Genomic DNA, 23,177 nt, shown 5'->3' with positions numbered 1-23,177 from the left:
TGGCAAAAGGGAATAAAAGATCCTGTCACCTTTATCACACATTAGGTGAATGTGCTAAAGCAAATGTGTTTCGAGGCCCCTACCCAACTGATGCAAGGACACATAAAGGAATAGGAGTCAGGCCACAGCTTTTATAGCCTAATGGGTGGCATTGGCTATTGCCAGGACAAATAAATAGGGTCAGAAATAAAGAAATATAAATTATCTGCAATTGTAAAAAGGAACAACATGTAAAGATTGACTGTATTGGCCCCCGGTGCAAAGTGAAATTTTGATATTTGGCCAACTAAACTCCTTAAAGTTATATAAAATCTGATTTTAGTTCAACAGCTTTCTATAGCCAAAACCTAAAACGCAGCCATGAGTTGGACAGAGTCTCATCCAACACTCCAGCTGTCACAAGTCATGGGACACTTGGCCAACAGGCAAGTGAAGCCCCGGCCGAGCTCTGACCACAGACTCCCACGGGCACACAGCAGGGCATCCGAGAAACTTTCCCTTGTGCCATCCTGGGAACCTTGGCATTCTTAGCATACTTCGACCCAATGGTCCAAACATGCAATCTGAGAACGAAAGCAAGTCATCCTGGATTTTTTTTTCCTGAATCAAATATGTGGCCCTCTATTACTTACATTTCATGCTTTCTAAAGCAAGGAACGCATTTAATGTCAACATGCTGGCTACAGGTCTAAACGTAATGTGCCTGGGTTGTGTGCATGTGTGCATGGTGTGGTGTGCATGTGTGTGTACATTGGGCATGACACAGAGAAAGAGAGAGAGAGTGACAATGGACTAAGATGGGCAGGTGACCGAAGAGGCAGAGAGAAAGGGTGGCAAAATGATTTGCTTGAAAAAAAAAGTTGAGAATACACAATATTGCACAGCATTAGTTGACTTTTGAAAAGAAGACAACAAAGAAAGCACAACCTAAATAAGAAGGAGACATATGGGAAGGCTCAAACCTGAAATGAGACTGGAGAAACTCAACGAACGTCCAAGTGACTTCACAGAAAAGGAAATGAGTTGATACCAAGCCATGCTCATCCCTGTGAAATATGCCATTTGGCAAGTATTTTTTGTAGGGCCCCTGTCTACATAAATAATTTGATTTTTTAAATGTATTACAAGATTCATGGGCCCATGTGAGGCATAATGATTTACCACTAAAGGTACAGAGTAATGTAAGATGTGTTTTCATATGTGTTCACTGTCTGATCAGTGTCAGCGAAGACCACTCATGTGCCCAGGCTCTGTTGTGTGCCCGGGTAGATGCCACGCTCTCCGTGTCCTTTACCATTGCGTCCTCATTTCCCACCTCCTACTAGGAGAAAACAGAGCGATGCTGTTACTCTGCAAAAGGTCACAGCTCTTAGGAACTTATTTAAATTGAAACTTGCCTTTGTGTTTCCCATGAACTAAATGCCTCCATGTATTTCCTGCTGGGCACATCGTCGCGTGTGATGCCACCTCCGGCCACATGTGACGCCGTCTTCCAGCGACTCTCTCAGAGGCCATGTGCGTAGGAGGGTAACCACAAATGCAAGTCTAATCCAGAGTGGACAGGAAAATGTGAATGCTAAGTCATTTTCTGGTCATGTGAAATTTACTGTTTGAAATAAACATAGTACAGCATATTCTTTTCAGCCATGTCTTCAGCTGAGCTTCAAGGCTGTAGCCATTACATTCCCGGAATGTTATCTCTTTTGGCATGACGCCATTCCCAACTTTTGCACACCACCAGTGGTGGGGAAGGAGAACGGAGGGGCCGTGAGCAGAATAAGAAAAGTCCCATTTGTGCAACAAATATCTGTCTGTTGCCAACACAGCTTAAGCCCAGAGAGCTTAATGTTAATACAGTGATTGAAAGCAACATGGCATTGGTCAGAAGGACCTGCTGGCATTGCAGAGCAAGAGTCTCCAAAGTCCTTGAGGAGACAGACATGGCTACCTCCGGAGGACTGCCCGGGAGGGCGGTGGACCGCCTTGGGTGCCAGTGGTGAGAGGGACACAGGGGGAAGGATGCCTGAGGCCACCTTCGCTGCCCTGGGTTGATGTTGACTGGAGGCTGCTATAGATTGGAACATGGAGGTGTGAGAGTGGACACAGGGGCCCCATGTGCAGCTCATGTACAAGGGCTGGCAGTGGGCCATGGGTGACCCATCATTCTGAACTCCTGTCCAAAGTGACTGAGAGGCCTCACAATCCACATGTTTTACAGTGGCTCAATCTCACACAACCCCAGTAAAGAAAGACTGGCCTAGCCAGAGGAACCACTGCTTTTCAGGCCACCCACCTGGAACCGAGGCCCAGTCAAGAGGACCCAGAATGCTTCCCCAGGCATGAGTCTTGAGGCTCTTTGGAACACCTGTTCAACCACACATGAAGAGTGGGGAGTAGGGATCAAAAACCACCCAAAAGGGAAGATACTGGACTCAGCTCTGGGCGTCCTGCCCAGATAATACTGCTGACTCCAGCTGGTGCCTGGAAGGAACGTGAGGAGAACTTAGAGAATTTTGAGAAAAGTGTTTCTTGTGACCAAGACATAAAGTACCTGGCCCAGGCTCGGGGTCCTGCCCAGATGGCACAGCCTGCCCCAGCCAGTCCGGGCATCAGAAGGAACTTTGAAAATGTTGGGGAAGTAAGTTCAAAGTGTGGGAAGCCCTGAGGTGCAAGACACAGGATGGACATCCCCACAGGGGACAGACATCATGAAGCTGGGGTCCAAGGGCTGTGCTGACACCGAGAGTACTCTGTTACTCTGCAAACAGAGTACACACCTCACCAACGCGGACAGCTACAGGGGAATCTGAGATACACGGCAGTCAGTAAAACAGGCAGCATAACACTTCTATGCAGCGGCATCTGATATCAACCCAAACAGTCTGGCTCTAAGACCTGTGGTCTCTGCTGTGAAACTATCTGGGAAGATTATCGACTTTATCTTCAGGTAGACCTGAGTCTGAATCGCCACTCTGACAGCTACCAGTATATGACCTTGAGGTTAAGTTGGGATAATAGCACCTGCTTCATGGGGTCGCTTCAGAGGGACTAGAATACTTTTCCTTAAAGGGTTGGATGGTGAATTATTTAGGCTCTGCAGGCCATAAAGTCTCTGTTACAACTACTCAAACCCATGGTATTAAAGCAGTCATAGACAATGCATAAATGAAGTAACTTTTTTCACAAAACTTTATAAAAGCAGACAGTGGGCCGGAGTTGCCCAAAGGCCTCAGTTTGCCAACCCTTTGTTTTAATTCAGATAATGCCATTAAAGTTTTAAAAATAGTTTCCAGCACTTAGTAAACATTCAAAAAATATTAGTTATTATACCAACAAACTGACTACTTTTTAAAACATTGGTTTAAGGTTCTAATGTGCCTGCCATTGGTTGTGTGTGTGTGTGTATTGTTGTTTTTAAGCTATTTATTTTTAAAAATTGGTTTGTCAAATCACATACACAAGCAGATAGACAACTACCAAAGTGGCCCAGTAACAGACAGCGGGGGGGGAGGGGGGGAGGGCGGGCACTCACCACAAAATATCTGGAAAATATAGCTAAAAAAGGAGTCCTGTTGACTCCTGCTGAATGGCTTTAAGTCAGCATATAGTGAGTGGGAGGTAGAGTCCCAAGTATAATATCTGAAGCTTCAGGACTCCATTAAAAACAAAACAACAGCAAAAATCATTTCCGCCTCTGCTCAAGGGAAGTCTATCCTATCTTCTTTTCCCTTTGTTGAAACAGAAGCCAAGTTTGTCTTCCCAAATGGTTCAGCATTCCCAGTCACAACTGTTGTGCCGTGCCTTGTGGAGCCGTGTGACTCTCATCACTTCCTGATTCAGATTCTTCTGTGTCCTGTAACCATTCAACACGTTTCTTCCTCTGGTCAAGAAAAGCACTTTTCCCTTTGGCAACAAGTGCTTCTTTGTACCATTTCAATATCGCTTCTTCCCTCAGGACGTCAGTCTTATACAACAGAACTGCAGTCTTCTAAAAGGCTCTTATGAAATGGATGCTGCCCTAACAGAACCTTCTAGAGGCCGCTCAGCACTGCTTGCCCTTGACAGCCGAACACAGCCAGCAGGGAGGATACTGCCCCAGGTAGGGAGGACACTGCTCCAGGTGCTTCAGGGCTTGCTTTGCAACAAGTTCCTCCTCCTCGTTCCACTCAACAGCATTCATTCATTACACGGGTCCACGGAAGTCCTAGCACTGCTGTTTCTGGAAGATCACTCCCTTCATTTCCTCTTTGACGTAGAACACCATCTTGATGGGGCATTCCCGAGAAAGAAGCCCCTGGAGCTCCTTATGGAGTCCTGGTGCCCAGGGACTGCTAGACATGGAGGAAGTCCGAAAGCGCCTTCAGACCTGCACCCATGAAATATGTAGCAGGATGATCCATGCTCCCTTAACTGGAAAAAATTCAAACAACCTCTTGTCAATATTGGCTTTTCTCAAAGAGGAGGTAACAGAGTTGGCATCTTCTCCTGCTATCGACGCTTTTAAAAGTTTGACAGGCCACGCTGCCTTCTTTGACTAAGTGTCAGTGAGGATGGTGGCAGGAACACGGCCACTGTCTGGCAGGACCCCCGACAGCATTACCCGTTTTGTCTTCTCTGTTTCGGAAAGGCTTTAAGGAAGAGGAGAATCTTTTTCATCTCATCCTCGAATGCCTTTTCCAAATACTGTATCTCCTGATGAGCTTACTGAAGACCTGAGCATGGTTTCGGATGGTTTCACGATCTTCGCTTGCTGAAAACACACCGTGGTTGGTCATCTTGGCCTTTCACCATCATCTATGCATGTTCCCCCAGGGGCCAGCACACTGCCAGCCACCAAGACATCAAGGAGTGTGGCTGCACAGCGACGATAATCTAATCTTGAGCCTGTAGAGTCTAGAAGCCTGGCTAGAGCCTATTAAGCCCTTGGACAAGTATATTCTGAAGACTGTGGGCTTGAATTTCTCCTTTTCATCTATTTTCTGTCTTGGCCTCTTAGCACTGGCTTTAGTGCTTATTTATCAAATACCTGTCCAAAGAGGTAGTGGTGACACGAGAGGCTGAGGGCTGCAGCAATTACAGTGGCAATGGCTGCAGCAGACAGTGGAGGAGTGAAGGCCCTGCCATTGCTTCAAGTCTCATTATTATGCAGTTACGTTGGTTATACTGCACCTGATTAAGGGCAAATAATGCATGAATAAATGCTTTATTACTTAAATTCTTCTTCACTGCTGTTGTTTTCAAAAACTTCTCTTTAGAGTTATTTTTCTTCTGAAAACTGTCGTTGTCTTTGAAGTGTAATTCAAAAAGGCATCTTCTTAAGTACAGTTTTATTATGTATTTAAAATAAAAATTTTCCACGAGTACATATTTCTATTTCAGTAATATAAAATTGTGGGAGCTGTAGATGCTACAAATTTTCCTTGACCCTAGCATCTCAGTAATATACATGGAATGTATAAACGATCAGCCTTAACATTTATTGTTATTGCAGTCATTTATAGTATTGTTTATTTGAGGCTCACCCAGCACCTCTCTGCACTTCTTTTGTGAACAGCGGTCCTTGTCTTCTGGGAGATGATCTCTTCCTCCATTCTGTTCATGCAGTTGGAAACGGCTGCCATCTTTGTACAGACCTCCGTGCCCTTGGTCAGTGTCCACCAGATTGGTGGTGAGCACTGGATCCAAATTGTGAGCTAAGAGGGTCGGTTCCTTCTGCTGGCCTTGCTTCACAGTTGCTGTCAGACAGGAAGGAACTGACCAATACAGAATAGTAGAGGCCAGAGAAGGAGGGACAGAAGCTTTTGGTGATGGGGTCCTGGTCCCAATTATCCTAGAGACCAGCTGCTGTGACCCCAGGGGTTCGATGATGAGAGACAAGAAATTCCCTTTTTGCTTAAGCAAGCTTCAGTGGGTCTTGTCTATGACGTCACCCTCAGGTCACATGAATAACCCTTCATCCCGAGAGAAACTTCCCCATCTGCCACTTTCCAGCTGCATGACTTTGACACCCTAGAAAGCAACTTCCAGAGAGTATAGCTCATCTGGGAACAGACCTTGGCTCGGTGTTTTACACTGCTTTCATCCAGAAAACCAGGTGGAACCAAAGGGACAAGAGGAGAATGACTTTAAATGAAAGGGCATGGTTTACACATTTTTAAAGTAACTAATACAATTGGAAAAAATCACCCAATTTGGGGGATGGAGGGTGGCATGGAGAAAAGTCCATGCTGATATCAGTGGGCTAAGAAAAATCACGGTTCATCTTAGAGCAAAAGGCCTGCACTCCGGGTTTCATAGCCAACCCATAGTATTAGGAAAACCAAGAAAAGAGGAGTAGCAATCCTCTATTTTTTTTTTCCCCAATTCTGCCTTGGTTTCCAGAGGGTAAGCCTGTGGGCATGTGGTGAGAGGAGAAGGCAGATATGGTCATACATTTGGCACAACGGTCTCCTTTCTTCCTGTAACCCGCTGAGAAGATTGCTGATTTTCTGAGATTAGCATAGTTGTCCTAACAGGTGAGAAGAATAAACTGTCCAAATACATCTCCACCTGATGTTTAGGACACTGAGGGAATGGGAATGAGCAGGGCCTCTGGGAGCCAGAAGACTTGAGTTCAAGCCCTGCCTCAACTGCTAAAGTTACTTAAGTTTCTTAAGCTGCAGTTTCCTCTTCTGTAACATTGAGATGGTGCAGTTATCTATTTAGCATGGCTGAACACGATGATGATTGTGAAAGCACACACATAAAAGATTCTTAATTACATTGGAATATATCTGGCTTAAAAAAAAAAAAAAACTATGGTAAACAACCACCTTGATTTCCTAACCCTTCAAGGGCACCAGCCATCCACGCATTAGTTGGCGTCTTCTGAGATCAGCTGCCCAGAGGAAATGGACATTCTGAAGAGGCTGGGGTAGGGGTTATTTGGAAGGTGGAGCACAGTAAGAGGAAGGAGGACTCGAATGCAATGTTGGAGGAAGATGCAGTCGGACATTTAGGGAGTAGCATGACGGTCAGGGGTGAGGATGAGAAGGTTGTGAAGGAAGGGCACCCAGAGGAGACAGGAGAAGAACGTGGAGGTCATTGGAGGTCAGTTTCATGGTTTTCTAAGGATCAGCCCTGGAGGCCGCTGTAGTGGGCTGAGCTACACAGCAAGTGCTGCTGACTCAGGCTTTTCTGAGTGGCATCATGTAGCCCTCTTCCAGGAAGTGCCATTGCAAGGCAAAGAAATAGAGACCAGACACCTAACTTTGTAAAAACTAACAAGTGTCTGGTCCTCCCAGCAGCTTGCTTGCACAGCTGTAGTGGTTGCCTGGGACACCCCCCTCACCTTCATGCTTGCCAAAGGTAACACTCAAGGAACACTCTTTTATGTAGGGGCAGGGAAACCAAACACCACCAGGAATTATTTCCAGGAGTGATTTGAGAATGCCCTTCCTCTCAAGATGACTCGATCCAACAACATTCATCTTACTAATATTTTTTCTGTCAGAGACTGAATTTCAGAAGACAAAACTCTATTTTCCAGAATCTTCCATATTGGAACTGCCCATTAATTACCTCCTCTTGTCAGCTGGCAGCACACACAGGCTCTAGATGTTTAGTCTGAAGTTTGTATAATCATTCTTCTGCTTCATCGTGACTCTCCAGAAGTCCTGAGCTCTGAAAGCGCCACCACAAAGACCGTGCTTTTCACTTTCTTGTAATAAAGTATTATCAGGTCTGGATTCATAATGACTTGCTCCAGGGTGGAAATGAACCTTTAACTACCCAACCCTCATCTCTTGAACAAGTTCCTGGTTCTCAGGTTTCTGGGTGGGGCAGCTGATGAATGGTTTCTGGGGAGCAGTGGAGGACAGGGAAGAGGGAATTTCCACAGGTCCTGAGGCAGGAACACTTCACTACTCCATTTCCCAAACTGGTCCTACCCAAGTTAGTACAGTAATGAGCGCCAAGGAGTCCCCACAGCGGCCTTGTGCACTCACCTGCCATGGCCTAGTCTTCCAGTGGACCTGGCCCATGGAGCCAGGATGAACTAGCCCTCATCCTGGCCGCAAGATTAAAAAATAAGAAGGGAAAGGTGGCCTGAAATGGCTCAAAAGGAAATGGTTCTGAGCCGGCTAGCAGGACAGAGCAGGATTTTCATGGAGAAGCTTCCAGCCCCAATACAAGGCCCCTGTTTCCAGCTCTATCTGTAATTATTCATCATCTCCAAACTTCTCTGCAGCCAGATTGACTTACTCATCTGACTCTCATCCACATGGGTCTTTCTTCACCTCTGTGACCTCACTGATACCTTCTGTCTGTCTGGAAAGGCTCCACTCAACGTTCTTGAATCTACTTCTCCAGAGAGAGTTCCCTTTCCTACCAGCCCCAAAGAATCTCTTGTTTCTCTGAGACAATTTTATACATTCCATTTATTAATCAGCCATGCCCTGTTCTCTGACTGTCTTTTATTGCTACCTTAAAGAGTCATCCACATCTTCAATGCTTACTTAGCATTATTTGATGCCTTTTCTTTCTATAAGTTTCCTAAAGGCAAGGATCTTGCCTTATTATCTTCACAGCTCTTACAGCATTAATGATGACGCTCAATAAATGTCTTCATTTGATTTACCTCATTTGCTGGATCCCACCCAGAGTTTATAGACCCTTTGTCTCCCTAGCAAAAACCAGAGTAAAATCAGTGGACTTATGAGTCAGCCCTTCAGTAACAATAAAGTTCATTTATTAATTTGTACTGTGATTTTAGAAGCAGCATTCTAACTGTATGCCTACTTCCAGAATGTATATAGAAAACTGTTTTCTTTGCTAGACTGAAAGATAACTTGCTCTCTCTTCTCTGTGAAAAGGGGAATTAGTCATGGTTACTGAAAAGAGGAGAACATATTCAAAGTAAATATCAGTGCATGAGATTGTTTTTCACTCAAAATCTGAACACCCACATGAGACCGAATTGGTAAATATTTACTGTAACTTTTGGTAAAAAAGTATTGGCTTCCCAAGCTATACTGTTGCCAAAATATTCATGTCTTGCACTTGGTTCTGGCCCATGGCTGGCAACATGCCCCTCTCCCTTAAGTTAACCCCACAGCAAGGAGAAAATATTACATGTACTGGATAGGGGAATAAAAATAGGGATAATAAGGATAGGGAAAGAGAGAGGAAGGAAAGGAAAGAGAGGGAAGGGAAGGGAAGGAGTTCTAGTTTGCAAGCTGCTGGAATGTGATATATCAGAAACAGAACGGCTTTTAAAAAGGGGGGATTTAATGAGTTGCTAGTTTATAGTTCTAAGACGAGAAAATGTCCCAATTAAAACAAGTCTACAGAAATGTCCAATTTAAGGCATCCGGGGAAAGATACCTTGGTTCATGAAGGCTGATGACGTTTGGGGTTCCTCTCTCAGCTGGAAAGGCACATGGTGAACACGGTGACGTCTGCTAGCTTTCTCTCCAGGCTTCCTGTTTCATGAAGCTCCCCCAGGTGCATTTTCCTTCTTCATTTCCAAAGGTCTCCGGCTGCGTGGGCTCTCGTGATTCTTGTGGCTCTGCCGTGGCTCTCTTGGTTTTTCCAAAATGGTTCCTTCTTGTAAAGGAGTCCAGCAAAGTAATCAAGACCTACCTGGAATGGGTAGAGTCACATTTCCCTTTAAACAACTGGGGGTCTCATAACTCCATGGAGATAATCTAATCAAGTTTCCAACCTATAGTTCTGAATAGGGATTAAAAGAAATGGCTGCCTCCACAAGACAGATTAGGATTAAAACATGGCTTTTCTAGGATACATAATCCTTACAAACCACAGAAGGAAAGGGAAAGGAAGGGAAGGAAATAAAAGAAACTTGGAAAAGAATTAAAAAGATATCATGGGTAATTGTAATTATAAAATGTTTACTAGATGTGTCAAGCAAAGCATCAACTGAACAGGTGCAAAGTTCTTATAAAGAGCCTGGGCAGGTTTGATTAATCCACAGGCCAACAAGTTCACAGCTTATATAGGCTTCGTTCTGCTCACATGTAGGGGATACCCACTGTCTCCACCACAGCTGGCGGCCACAGGACAGCCACATACACTCATCCTATGAACTCACAAGGAAGATTCTGGAAGAACTGGAATTCTCACCAAGGTCACACCATCCCACCCCCACCCCCACCCCAGAGGCCGGCTGCCCGCTGGCCCCTTGTCTTCTAGCTCCTGAGCCCAGTCAACAGTCTCTATCTTCATGTTGAATCAGTCAATTTGGATTCAGAACATGGCACTTTTTTGAGTTCCCCAAAGAAATCCACTAACACAGAACAATTAGGAGTCATGTCACCTTTACCAAGGATGTTATAGAAGTGAGGGAGAGTGAAGTAAGCTGGATCGTAAATCTCACAGCAACGATTTGTCGCATTAAATACATCTCTTCTCCTGAAGGCCCTTCCCACCACTTGGCCACTGGGCATTGCTGCCTCTGCTTCTTCTCCCTGCAGTGCTGAGGCCCCTGCTCCAGGCATTGCTGCCCTCAGGGTCCCACCAGGGAACAGACTGGAGCGGAGTCCCACTCCACCCCAAATCCTCCCAGGATGAGTGTTCTGCACTCATATAAATGGACTCAGATGAGATTTTTGGCCTTAGTCTTTCTGCAAATCAGACTGTCCAGCTCCTTCTGCCTACTCCTCCCCATAAGACCTAAAGCCAGCTGAGCTCTGGAATAAGGCAAGAGCCCAGGGTGGGAGCGAAGCCAGGATTGAGAGAGAATTTCTGCACTTCCTTCTCCAGGCTCCCAGTACCTCGGTGGGGCTCCGTGACTCCCACTGACTTCGGGCTGTGCAAGCATACTGCCACATCACCAAATGCATCGTATCCTCCACACCCCTCTGTCGTCAATCCCTCCTTTCACATACATCCCCAACACCTCCCCTTCCTGTGGGCTAACTTCAATCAGAAATATTTTGAAAAGCTGATTCTTCCTCCTTCATCCAGTGGAACAAAAGGGCCAGAGACATCAAGGAAGGGGATGAAACCCTTCCGGCTGGAATGGAAGTAGGGACTCAGGCACCAGCCGCAGAGATCCAGGAACTGGGGACAACAGCCACACCCTGCCTTCTCTGTCCCACACCTCTCTTTTCCATCTCCAGCCTGACCTGAATCTCTACACAAGTGACTGGATATGAAAAAGAACCAACCACATAATTTAGGGGATACAATGCAAAAGGAAAATGAGGAGTCCCTTGTCTGAAAACTATCAACAATTTAAAGACAGCAAGAGCAGAGCATTAAACTAAGGGTGGGGGTACTTCTGAGTGTGGGGACCTCCTAAGTGAGGGGTCCAGTGCAACTACCCAGGTAGTACCTGAAACTGGCCCCAATGACAAAAAGCCACAGAAATGGTGGACATTTACACCAAACATGTGCCATTTGTGGCCAGTTATCACACAGCACAATAACAGATATGCATTTCATAATAACCTGTGTGAAAACAGGTAATCGTGACATACACTCTGCTTTGTGTAATACAACAAAAGGCATTGTGTTGACTCAATGTAGGATTTACTTTGTTGAACTGGGGAAACAGACTCTGCTCAGATATAGACCATCTTCAAAGGGATCCTGTACCATTCAGCCGCTGACAGATTTTAATTTGAAGAGGCTCTGGGTGGTGCAGGTCTAAAAGGCACTGCCTTCAACCATAGCAATCACAACCACCAAGTAAGTGTTGAATTAGGAGCAGAAAATAAGACTTCTTTCCTTCCACTTAATTCAAGACAAACTATCTCACTGCAATCCTACAGGAGGAGAAGCCGTTCCCAGATTTTTGGATTTTCTATACCAGTGAAATTTCCAAGAAATTTAGGAGATGGATGTAAAGTTGACACATTTTAAGTTTGCCATGTAAGGGCTTCATAAAGAAACCCTCAACTCATAAAAGAAAGGACATGTAACTAAATATATCACCAAAATATAATTTCAAAATAAGATCCTTTAAATTAAATGAATTTAGAATTATGATAAAACCCACACTGTCACTGTTCTTCCTTGTTTACCCAGAGAAAGTGAAAACTTTTCCTCGACGAGCAACGTGGCTGGCAGACTGACATTTACGCGCTGTGAGCCTAGGGGTCAGTGGCTGTAGGAATGACAATCAAGAGAACTGAAGTATTATTTTGCTGTATCATGAATGATTCCTCAAGATGCATGGCCAATTACTTGCCTTGGAAGAACAATCCATTCTGAAACTGTTACCCGGAAGTTAGCTTTACCCTCACTCTGCCCCAAAGCTCACTCTGCCCCACACTCTTCAAAGGGGTCCTGTGCAATTCAGCCAAATCTTCTCAGAGGTTTGGGCCCAAAGCCCAAATCTATGTCTTAGGGCCTCAGAAGCTCTTCCCATGTTCTCTATGGGTTCCTAATGCCTTCCTTCTCTCTTTGCCTCCTTGTTCTAGTATTCACATATAATGTTTCTGGTTAAGAGCATCCATTGCTTTCATTTAAAAGAATTCCTTTAGACTGAGCACTTTAGGATTTAGGCAATCTTATTGAGATTTAGGGAATCATGTTGTTGGGCATATGGGACCTTCTACCATCTTCCCAAATCTACCTCCATTCTGCCCTTTTCATTTCTTATCACACTGGATCACTAGATAAATCCCTTTCCTTCTGCAGAACAGTCTACCCGCAAACAGATTCCTTGAGTACTAAGCTACCAGTATGGGGTTTCCAAACTAATAAGATTTCCTCCCTAAAGGAATTGTGGTGGATTTAATCCCCTCCTCCCACACCCCCATTATATTTCTTTAACAAATTCCATATACTTGTTGAGGCTTTCCCTGGTGACTTTAGCTTTCAATGATCTGCTCATCTGAACCATTGCATTGCTAAGGTCTTTATTACATCATATAATCTTGTGTCTTATGCTTTTTCCTAGTCTTTCATCTTTGTCTTTTCTGCTCAATTAGGTTTAAAACATTCACAAGTCAGGGACAGTAATTCTAATCATTCATTCAGCAAACAAGCCTTTGGGCATCTACTGTGTGAAAGGCACACTAATATAGATGGCATGGTATCTGCTCTTGAGGAGCTCCTGGCTTAGGACGGAAGGGAAGCAGAAGTAAAACAGATGAATTACAATCCATTGGGGAAAGTGCTACAATAAAGAAATGGACAAAGTATACGGGAGCCCAGAAGAGAAAAAATTAACTCTACCCAAGGGACTTGGAAAAGGTCTCTGAAGGATGTATAAGAGTTCCTTGGAGAAGGACATTCCAGGCAAAAAGACTAAAATAAGTAAAAGCACACAGAGAGGAAAATTATGTGTGGAAGAAACCAAAACGTTCATTGCAACTCGGGCTTGGAACGTCTAGGGTGAATGGGGAAGAAATAAGGAGAGGTCAGGACAGGTTACCTAAAAGCCTGAATTCCTCATAACTAGCCTACTGCTGGGTAACAGTCTGTGCTTAGTACATAGTAAGAATTTACCTTTGTAGTGCACTTTACCACCTTCAACAGACATTCACATTCACCATCTTTGGTTTTGTGACAACCTTGTAGGTGCATCTTTACAGATGATAAAATTGAGGCTCAGAGAATTTTAGTGATGTGCCCCAAGCAGGGTGAAGTCTAATGCAGCTGCATGTCCCAGTCCTAAATCCAAAACTTATTCCACCACTTAGGTCAAGGCGAAAAGGCCCGTGGCTCCCATTGTTCCAGTCTTGCAGAGGGAGAAGCAATGCAATTTCATGTAGAGTGAATGAGCCTGACAGCTTTCACAGCCAAGGTCAAGTCCTACTTCTACCGCTCACAGCCCTTGTGACTTAAGGAAAGTGACAACAATCTCCACTTCCTTATCTTCAAAGTAACATGACAAACCCTTCTTCACAGAGCGGTTGATGAGACCAAAGTACGCAATCTCTCTGTAAGTTAGAACCCACTATCTGAATGTTGAAGAGCTATTTTTAAGTGAATACTCAACCGAAAGAGCAAACTTCAATTGCACTTTACCTTTCAAAAGACAAATACAGACTACGGTTATACCAAATATCTTTATTTTGGCCCATGTAGTCTGATGTGCCCTGAAGGCTATTCATTCGCCCTTATTTTTCCTGGACTGTTCTTTATGGGCTCAGCTTTATTTCTAAAATGAATTATAAACTCACGTATGAATCATTTGCTGTCCTCATTTCACACCACAAGAGCTATTTTAGGGGCTGGATTGACAGATCACAAGCTTCTGTAAGAATTTGTTACTAACTCAGAGAAAATGGCTTCTTTCTCTGTGGGCTTCGCTTTGAAGGAAATTGGCTAAGAAATGCTATTTTCCAAGATCTCTGTGCCATTAAACTGCTGCCACTAGGGTGCAGGGCGGGGGGGGGGGGGGGGTGGCAGAGGGCACAGGGAAATTCCGTGCAAATGTCACTCAGATCTGTCACCACCAGCCCCATTTGTTAGCTTGCTCGCCAAGTGTTTACACTCAGCAAAGCAAGCAATCTGCTTAAAGTTCAAAATTACCTCTCAGACCAAAACAATAGTGATATCATGACACCAACACAGTGAAAATAAAGTAAGGACCTCCATGATGTACCCAAAATATTCCCTCCCATTCCAACCAACCAAGCCCCTCAATCACTTCATGCCATCTACCATGGAAAGAGAGACAGAAAAAAATATCACAGGTCTCACAGCCGATATTTTCCACTAAGCCAGCCACCCCCCCACCAAGCCCTTTTTTTTTTTCCTCCTTGAGTTTAATAGTGAAAGCTCTGTTTGTTTCATAATGCATTAATTCTTGCTGCTTGCAAGAAATTATTTTTGGAGGTATCATATTTTAATATAAATTTCCACTAATCTTTCCCCATGATTCCCTGGCTTTTAAGCACTGCTCTCCCAGCTCACCCAACAATGCCCAGGCTTCATGCACCCTCAGCCCTGGGACCAGCCAAACCCTGTGTTCGCCGCCTGGAACCCAGCCCTGGAGGTTGGCGGGGAAGGAGAGAACATTTGCAACTGAGCTCGAGTGTCTTGGTGGTTTTCAGCTGGCAAAAGCATCTGAACGGAGTCATTGCACTTTTTATGCTCACAAGGGGATTTTCCAAAAATCTAAGCTATGTTTTGAAATCTGCATTATTACAGAGCTCACTCCACTCCTGCTCTTTCTCCAGTTTTCTGCTTCCCCAACGATGCGGGGAAGGACTTTTTTGAAAACACAGCCAGAGGAAAGACTGGCTCTTCTTGCCAAGGATTAAAACCAGAGGCTGATTAAAAGAAAGGTCGCATTATAGTCTTCCACAATTTTGATTAGCCTAACTATACCCAATCTTGTTTACTGACTGTGTTCTCCATTCAAAATGTCAGAATTGGAGGCAATTGATGCAAATGTAAGAAAGTCAGTCTTCAGATGGAGAGGCCCCCAAACATACTTTTGGCAAGGAATGCCACGGCAGTACCTTTCTCTTTTCCTTCCAAATTCCAAGGTCTGTTGTTTCATCAAAAATACACTCTTTCTTCTCCACCCTCCCTGCCCCCGCCCCTTTTCTGTATGCCATATTTCTATCTCTCGTATTGGGACCTTGGAAACATAATGACTTGGGTTTGAATTCTTTTTTTGTCCTTGGTAGGCTTACCTACACCCTCTGAAGCTCAGTTTTCTCTCCTGTAAAATGAGGATAACGATACCAAGCTCACAGTTGGGTCACTGTGATGATTAAAAAGAAATAGAGTATAAAGCCGATACCAGTGACCGCACATGGTAAGTGCCCAATCAACAATAGATAAAGTTATCGTTACTATTACCACTGCTGGGAAGGTTGCCACACTGTGGTCTCCAATGAACGCCCCCTCCTGTTAGTCACTGCCCTTGTAAAGTCCCGATTGAATCTGGGCTTGACTAAGTGACTTGGTTTGGCCAGTGAGACATTAGCCAAGCATGGGGCAGGGACAGGTTAGTCTTCTAGGAGAGCCCCTCTTGGAACCCAGCTGCCAGGCAGCAAGGAAGTCCAGGCTGTCCCATTGGAGAGAGGGGACATGTGGGGCAGCCCGGGGGAGCGGGGGGAGACACCCCAGGCAGAGGTGTTGGGGAGACCTGCGGAGCCCCCACGGGACTCCACTGAATATGGCCAATACCACACAGAGCCTGAGAAATGCCCACAGACTTGTGAGAAGTAAGAAATCATTGTTGCTAGATGACTGAAACACCCGGAAGGGAAAAGAAATTAGAAGATGAATTTTACTCCACTAATGCAGGCAGCCTGGCTATAGGAATTAAAAGCATGGCCTCTGAAGTCTAAACAGCTATGGGGTCAATCAGTTAGCTATTGCGTAGGTTTGTGGTGAGGATTAAACAAGATAATCCATATAAACACTTAGTTTGGCGTAGAGTACATGGCTAGCCTTCATAAAGGCTAAGCTATATTATCATCATTTCCATTGAGGTGGAAATAGCACGGCAGTTTTGTTCAAAATACGAAGATATTGTGTCAATAAATGAGGGACCCATTATTATCCTTGGGACCCAAAGGATGTGCTAAGCAGCTCGAGAAGCCACCTGTTGATATCCAAGTCATCTCTGCTGTGTAGATAAGGTAAATGTCCTATGATAGTGTACACTCTTTTCTTTGACTATAAGGAAAATAATATTGACTTTGAGTTTTCACAGGAACTCTAGATTTGCTCATCGGGGCCTTTATCGCAGCCACCTGTCCTTGTTTTTCTTTTACATGGAGAAGAAGCGATGCTAACCAACCCCAGCCAACCTAATTTAGCTTCAGGAATCCCACCCAGGAGAGAAAGAGCATGCATTGCAGTAATGAGCAGAGTTTCTCAGAGCAAGCCCATCTAGAGCAGGTTCAGCGGGATTTGGCTCCTCACCCACCACAGTTTTGGCTTTAACCAAAGGCCAAGATTTTCTAAAAATCCCAGCATTCCTGGAACCACTGAGCCAGGAGGAAGGGGAGTGGACATTCTGTGTGAAGAGAGAAGCCCATAGCATGCACAGTCAGTGTGCCTGTAAGGTGCCTGAAAGAAGCTATTTTAAAAGAAATCAGGTTTAAGCAGTGGGTAGTCATAAGCTTCAAACTCTCATTCCATGATGCACAATCCCACATTTCTTTAGACAAAAGTAAGTTATCACCTGTGCTGGCAGCAAGCCTGCCGATAGGTGAAGGTCCATTGCTTTTCTAGCAAATACTCCATTTTCTGAGTGACCTGGATCACCTTTCTGTGGGGATTGGTGAAACAGGTTTCCCCCAAGTCCTCGGACTGGAAGGGATTATTGAGCTGCCATCCATAGCACCTACTGCCTTGTCTAGAATCTTTAAGTGGCAGACTCCGCCCTCTGAGTAATCCTTTCTCATTTTAGGAGTCTGGGGCAATTTGCTGGGCCCTGGGGAACCTGGCAGGCAGGTTTCTCTGGCTCCTCCTTCCTCCCCCCCACTTAGGTGCTTCTGCCCTCAGCCTTTACTCTTCCCCCCCACCCCCAGCACATCCCCTCTGAATCTACAGCTCAGCTCACATGAACTTCCTCAAGCCCCCGTTTTCTCGGATGCAGAGATTGCCAAGGAAACCTCTCCTTAACTCACCAAGCAAAATCACCCAAACACTCTCAACATAGCAAGTGAAAGGGGGAGATTCAACGGGGTCAGAAAAAAAAATTACAGAAAGCCTGGAGACACCAAGAAGCCAAGACCCCAAGAAAAGGGGAAAGATTATGTGGCCATGCAGAGAGAATGGCAAAGGCCTAAGAGAAGCAAGGGAAGAGAATAGCAGGCCAATGGCAAGGGAACAGAAGCAGGAACAAGAAAAGCTTCCTGAGGCTGAAAGAGGGCAAGACCCAAGCTTCTGCCCACCATGCCCTCCACCTCCTAGAGTTTGTTCAGGTGAGCTGCCTCATCTCCCCTGGCAGCAGCCTCACCAGCCAAAGTCTCTGCATGCCCTATGCCCCGGCATTCACAGCTGGGCCCCCAGCCCCCAGCTAAGAGTCATACGACAATGTTAAAGTGAGACTAAGTCTTCACATTGGCTGACGTTTTCCTAAGATTAAAATGCCAGGTCAGAGGTATGTGGCTCCCAGGAGTGGAACTCAAGGTCGAAGTGTCAACTTGGGTCATTTATACAGTGATCCCACCCAGGCATGCTCTCTGGAAGGAGCAAGATGACCACAGCCAGGAAGGCTAGAAGCTGTAGAGGGTCCAGCAGAAGATCCACTTTGTGGAGCCCACGAAAGCCCCCATACCAGCTTTACCCCTGCCATGGCAGAGGAGACCAGCACCAGCCCACGCAAAGGCAGCCCAGGGGGTTAGAGGGGAATCAAAGAAGTGCTTTGTAGGAAAACATGGAAGAAAGCATCCATGCCTGCCCTCCCTACTTCAGACAAGACTACTGCAGACCTGTGCAGAGGGATGGGGGAGCTTCCACTTTAGTAGTGATGATCATAAGGACCTGGATATTTTTTATTCCAAATAAGATAGATTTTTTTGGTAGCTAGATGCAACTGGACAACTTTGCAATGATGATCTAAGGATGACCAAAAAGATGGTGACTTCCACATGAGATTTCACCCAAGGATGGGGAGCAGGAACAAGGGGAAGCACCCAAGAGTGAGGGTCTGCTGGAGCAGCCATGAAAACAGCAATGCTTCATGGTTACACTGGGACCAACCCCCACGTGCTGGGTCTATCAGTTACACAGTCCCTGGGCCACGCAGTCAGAATCAGGTGTAGCCAGGGAGAAGGGAAAGAAAAGGCCACTTGAGCTGGAAGATCAGGTTGGTGGAGCAGAGTGGCTTGTCTGGTTGCTGGGGTGAGGCTCCAGCGCGTCACCAGCTCTGCCCACGTCCCCTCGTTTCTCAAGAACCTGCTTCCTGGCTGCCAGCCAACCCAACTGGCGCCCTGCGTCGCCCGTTACCCTCAGTGCCTCTGATCGGAAGGTTTCAAGCCATTTTTAATCTAGGAGAACTCGCCCTTCAAAGGGAATCATTGGAATTTTAGAGAAGCAATATAAGGCACCCCTCTTACCTGCTCATATTCAGAATCAAAGGAAAGAGATGAGGGCAGGCTTCAGGCAGATGGGGATCAAAATATCTCATATTACTGATAAAGCGAGTGGAGGCTGGCTTAGATGTAAGGACCAAGTGGGCACAATGGACTTGCAGCACCCCAGCACTGGACAGCTCCAGGCCTCCTGGGAGGGAGTCTGCCCCCAGGAAACTTAGCTCATAGAGGAGGCAAGGAGACCAGAGCACATGTTCGCTGAGGCAGGCTGACCCCAAAGCGAGGGGGGCAGGAGGAGACCAAGCCCCCTAGTCTTGGTTGTTATTCCCAATTCCCCCACCAGATGAGGCGCTGCTGCTTGTCTGGGGACGAGAGGGTGAGAGGCAGAAGTGTGAGCAGAGCCGCCATCTCAGATCCCCTGGTAACAGCATCCTTGGATGGAGCTGGAACGCGCTGCTGCGGTGACACATCAATATTTTGGTAGATTTGATGTCTGTGGCTTGATGCTCAGCTCTCTGACCTGCTGCCACCTCTGGCCCAGCATGCCTGCCACCCGCTGGGCTGCTCTGCCCAGCCTGGCCTGGCACGCTCAGCAGCAGCTGTGCACTGAGGGCTGTGCCTGTCACCCTTCCCTCCCTGGGGAAAACAAGCAGAGAAAGCAGGAGTCAACTGCAGCCCTGGCCGCTCTCTGGGCGTGAGCTCCCCATGATTCCTTTGGACTCTAAAACGGGCCAGCTGTGCCTTGCTTTGAACTGGCTCCGTTGACAGTCATTCATCTGCTTCTTGGGCAAAAGAACAATTCCTGGGAGAGGTCAAAAATGTAGGATGGGGTCCACTGATTAGGGAGGAAGGACTTGAGGGCAGAACTGTGTGGGTAAGTTGTATTGGATGTTTATATCCAGGTCTCTCTAAATCAGTACTTTTTATCTTTGGGAAAGGGGAGAGAGCGAGTCCTAAATTCTTTGGATAAAGTAGGGAAAAGCCAGAGGCACTCTCTCTCTCTAAAAATGCATACATACATATTATATAAATATATGTGTGTAGAATTATATATTTAGAGAGAGAGAATTATCTATATATAAAGTGTTTTTATATAGCATTTTCTATGAAGTATTTATATACAATGCATTTACATCTATGTATTCTTTATTTATAGAGTAGAATATCTACATATTTATATAATATAAATTTCCCTGAAGCCTCTATATGGGTCCCAGAATAAAAACCTCTGCTTTAAATCATACAGTTTTACAAACATTTATGTTATTAAATACATACAACATTGGTGAAGAAGAGGATTTTAAATTGAACTAAACAAAGCCTATTTTCTTTTAATATAATAGATCTCCTACACTCTTTTAAAAGCCAAAATAACGGTAACGAAGATAACTGAAAACACATAAGAGATATGAATATTACTTGTATCAGGAGTAAGATCATTACTGTAATTGAATTCCTATTTTTAAGTCTGAGCTTCCTGGTAGCTACAATGAAGAAGGAAATATCAGAAGAACAACCAATTATGAAGAACTATATGTTAAATTTTCTAAGAACCATAAAGGATACAGAAGATGTACAAAACGTTGTGGCCCTCCCATTTGAGGAGGAAAGAGCAATTTTCATCAAAATTTCAGAGGCTGAAGCCCAAAGCAGGCATGTGGGATGGGTCCCACATTCCATGTTGTCAAAGAAGATTCTACAGGATAAAATCAGGACTATGTTATCGCTACTAGTGCAAAAGAGATAGCATTGCTTCTAGGGAAACACATCTAAAACTCAGGGAAAATATTACAAGCAAGCTTTGGGGAAAATCCAGTATGTAAAGCAGGGGGGCCTTAATGAGTCATCCTTTCAATAGATTAATGGTCATCTCCAGGAAGACTTCCAATCTCATCAAGCCTCTGGGAGACAGGGAGTGTGCATGGTCAGTGGTTGTCTTCTCAAGGAGTATTATGAGTGTAAGATGCAATCGCAGCCAAATTCACTCTTTATTTAGAAGGATCAATTTCAGAATAGCTGCTGGAATTCACATATCCCTCAGGACCCTAAAAAATCCTGTTACAGTCCAGCTGCTCTCCAAAATTCTTCAAGGGAAGCCTGGGGAATGCATTGCCACGGAAAGTGGCTCCCTCTACTAAGCCTATGAGATGCATAGCCTCCATCTTTCTTTGAAATCCGGTGAAATACAGCTTACCTGCTTCTCCCTGTGACCTGATTCAGCCACCTCCCCCATTTCTAACTGAGTTTGCATTTAAAAAAAAAAAAATCACTTACAAATAGGAGACAAGCCCTACAGACTGCGAAATTACCTAAAATTTTTATTATTTCTCCCCCTGAAAGAGCATCCTCCCAGAAATCTGCCTTGAGGGAAGCCAGCTGTTCTGGTAGAAATTCCAGCTTTGGTATGTTCTCTCTTCTCAGGTAGCCTGAGCTGAGATCCCAGTGGCTTAATCGGGACTTGAGGTCACCAGTAAGGAAATCACCGGAGAAAGCCTACTCCGAAGTTCTGCTGCAATAACAAATAATGCCCACTGAATATTCTCAGAGACTCAGATTTCTTCAGAACATCTTATTTACATGCTTTTTTTAAACAAACCTGCCATGTGCCAGGTACTGTCTAAATGTCACTTTTCATGACGATCCTCTCAGGAAAGGAGCAATATCACCCCCATTTGACCAGGAAGTAGATTGAGGGGAAGAGAAGTTAAGTAAGTTGCATAGGTGGAGTTTTGAAGGTAAGCAGTGAGGCTCCAGGGATCATTATCCATTATAGTAATTATTTTCAAACTTCAGCTGCATCAGAATTCTCTGAAGGGTTGTGAAAACCAGAGGGCTGGGCCCCACCCACTGGAGTTTCTAGTTCAGTAGGTCTACAGTAGGGACAAGAATTTGCCGACAAATTCCAGGCGATTTTGGTGCTGATGATGCTAGTTCTGGAACCACGTTTTGAGAGCCATTTCTGCATTCTCCTAGCCAGCAGCTGCAAAACCTGGCCCCCAACACCTGGTCATTTGGATTAAATTGGTTTTAGTGAAGACTGCTCATCAACCAGGCTTGTTTTTTCCAACTTTCCCCAGGCAATGCTAATGTGTAGCTAGGGTAGAGAATTCCAGCTCGGCTTGCAAACCTGGCTGCACACTGAAATCACTGGGGGAAATTTCCAAAACTACTGGTGCTGGGGGGCCTCACCCCTAGAGAAGGAATTAATTGGTATGGCCTTTTTAAAGCCCTGGGCATTAGACAATTCTAGGTGCAGCAATATTTGAAAATCACTGCTCTAAATTCTTTTCACCTGCAGAAGCCACCAGTTTGGTGAAGCTCAATTGCCAGAGTCCTCAAGAGTGCACACTGGGTCCTCCCTGAAGTATGAGATGAACTCAGACCAGAGCAGAGTGAGCAGTTCATCAGGCCAGTGACCTCACCAGAGGGCCAATCACACTAATCCTGACTCAGACTCAAGCTGGCTTTTGGCAGGCCACTGACATTCTCTCTCATTGTAGGTTCCCAAATTTGGAGTAGTTTGCAGGACAACAGGAATCTCTGTTTCACAAAGGAATTCCTGTCAAGTGCAACCTTCAAAGTGCATTTAATATCTGATTTGTACTAACTCATAAATTAAATCTCTGTCTTTACAATGATGGTAGCTAATAAATTCTCTGACACTGGCAAAAAGCATCTTGGAAGACAGAGATTTGTTCTCACTCTCGACCTGATCAGCACTTCCCTTGAGTCTCTTTATTTTTTTTTTGTTTTTTATTTTTTTGGATTCCCAGCTTTTATAAAGGCTACAAATAAATATTAGGTCACATTTGTTGGCAATGACTCAGATGTTTCTTTCTAATGAATTGACCATAATATTTCCAAAGATCTGCAATGGCCAACAGACCATAGGAAGACATTTCTTTAGGCTCCTGCTTGAAACCAACAGCTCCATCAAACTGATAGCCTTGATTCAGGGTCAATGAGTCTCTTTATTAATGTCACTTCCTTAAAGCCATGGTGAGTGGCAATACTTTCCACTTGCTGAGCTGGTTGCCCAGGCCCCAGCTACCAAAGAAGGCATGGACACAATCAAGAGGACAATTCAGATGATAGGTCATATGGATAGAGGAAAGTTATTCCTCTAGTCCAAGTTATTCATTCATCAGTCTTCATGAAAGGTGCTTGAGACTGAAAATAAATTTCACTCATCAGATTGCTCTAGCAGGGGCCAAT

The 23,177-nt window shown here is 45.0% G+C and overlaps 1 non-coding gene and 1 pseudogene across 1 annotated transcript; both read right to left on the bottom strand.

Annotated features, from left to right (window-relative positions):
- Positions 1 to 3,781: 3,781 nt before the first annotated feature.
- Positions 3,782 to 7,336, bottom strand: LOC143661088 (eIF5-mimic protein 1 pseudogene; annotated as a pseudogene).
- Positions 7,337 to 22,787: 15,451 nt separating this feature from the next.
- Positions 22,788 to 22,924, bottom strand: LOC143661820 (small nucleolar RNA SNORA2/SNORA34 family). The gene has a single exon (XR_013164865.1). It is a non-coding gene; the product is annotated as a small nucleolar RNA SNORA2/SNORA34 family (small nucleolar RNA).
- Between the last annotated feature and the right edge of the window lie 253 nt (positions 22,925 to 23,177).

This window comes from Tamandua tetradactyla, chromosome 17 (genome assembly GCF_023851605.1).
Source record: "Tamandua tetradactyla isolate mTamTet1 chromosome 17, mTamTet1.pri, whole genome shotgun sequence".
In the NCBI taxonomy this organism is placed as follows: domain Eukaryota; kingdom Metazoa; phylum Chordata; class Mammalia; order Pilosa; family Myrmecophagidae; genus Tamandua; species Tamandua tetradactyla.
The sequence above is the reverse complement of the archived record's forward strand: the minus strand, read 5'-3'. Positions and strand labels throughout refer to the sequence as shown.